This window comes from Priapulus caudatus, unplaced genomic scaffold (assembly GCF_000485595.1).
Source record: "Priapulus caudatus unplaced genomic scaffold, Priapulus_caudatus-5.0.1 Scaffold569, whole genome shotgun sequence".
Taxonomy (NCBI): domain Eukaryota; kingdom Metazoa; phylum Priapulida; class Priapulimorpha; order Priapulimorphida; family Priapulidae; genus Priapulus; species Priapulus caudatus.
In genome coordinates this window covers 164,857-166,504 of record NW_014577630.1, presented here as the reverse complement: position 1 = coordinate 166,504, position 1,648 = coordinate 164,857, and positions in this window count along the sequence as shown.

The following is a 1,648-nucleotide window of genomic DNA, read 5'->3' as shown; positions in this document are numbered from 1 at the left end:
CACACACACACACACACACACACACACACACACACACACACACACACACACACACACACACACACACACACACACTTAAAAGACATACGGTATAGTGCATGCGTAAAGGTAATTAGGTAACCAGAAAGTGGACGCTCGCACGAGTGCGCACAAACAAACACGAACGTACACACGCACGCACGCACATACAGCCTAGAAACGAATCATGGTTTGTAGAGTGAGCAGTAAGAGAGTGAAACTACCTGGTCGCTTACATTCTCCTCTATGATGTTTAGCTGAGCGACGAGCGCGTGCATTTGCTCACGACTGAAATCATGTAATATAGTAGATGTGCTATTGAATGTGTACGACATACGTGAATGAATACGTCTGCGTTAGAAGTTATCCGGTATATGAATGTTAACTATGTGTAAATGCTCACACGCATATATTTTGATATTAATAAAAACGCCAATAGGTAACTATGGCACGTTCTTTCTCTCACTTACAGTTAACCCATAAAAATGTACTTTGCTCGTTTTTAATATATCTCGTCTCTCTATCTCTATCTCGTTTACGCTACCTCTTCCCTTCCCCGCCGTCAATAGAATTAGCATAAAAATACGTTCCCGTTAATTCTTATTGCTTTATCTCTCAACCTACTTCCCTTTGTATCCTTCACTCTCGTTGACAAGCATTAAAATAGCAAATAACAATTCAAGGCTATATATACGTTGTTTTATTAGATCAGTGTTCAAACACATGGTTATTCACAAATGGTATTAGCCACATTTTATACCAAATTTACAGATTTGTCCAATGCTCACACATTGGGTAACTTAAGAACTCATTAAAATACAATCATGATTCTACTTTAGTTTCCACTCGGGGAGAAGTTGTAACAGTTTAGTTGCATAATTTGCCTTCGTTGGTAATCCACACGTCTCCACTTCACATGTGTGCAGTGTGCTCGCTTGTTCACAGAGCCAAGCTGATCATACATGTGAGTCTGACAGTTCGAGGTGTACTTTCTGCTTACATCTATACGACATCTCACTAGAGTAGGAGAGATCTCACGATTGTATGAAGGCAGCATTACACAGTTCGCACTTATACGGTTTCACTCACGTGTGAGTTCTCATGTGTTTCTTCACACTACTCAGACAGGAGAATGCAGCATCACACAGATCGCACTTATACGATTTCTCTCCCGTGTGAGTTCTCATGTGTTTCTTCACACTACTCGGACAGGAGAAGGCAGCATCACACAGGTCGCACTTATACGGTTTCTCTCCCGTGTGTGTTCTCATGTGTTTCTTCACACTACTCAGCACTGAGAAGGTAGCATCACACAGATCGCACTTATACGGTTTCTCTCCCGTGTGGGTTCTCATGTGTTTCTTCACACTACTCATCACTGAGAAGGTAGCATCACACAGATCGCACTTATAGGGTTTCTCTCCCGTGTGGGTTCTCATGTGATTCTTCACAGTACTCGGACCGAGAAGGTAGCATCACACAGATCGCACTTATAGGGTTTCTCTCCCGTGTGAGTTCTCATGTGTTTCTTCACACTACTCGGCACTGAGAAGGTAGCATCACACAGATCGCACTTATACGGTTTCTCTCCCGTGTGACTTCTCATGTGTAACTTCACTCTACTCAGATA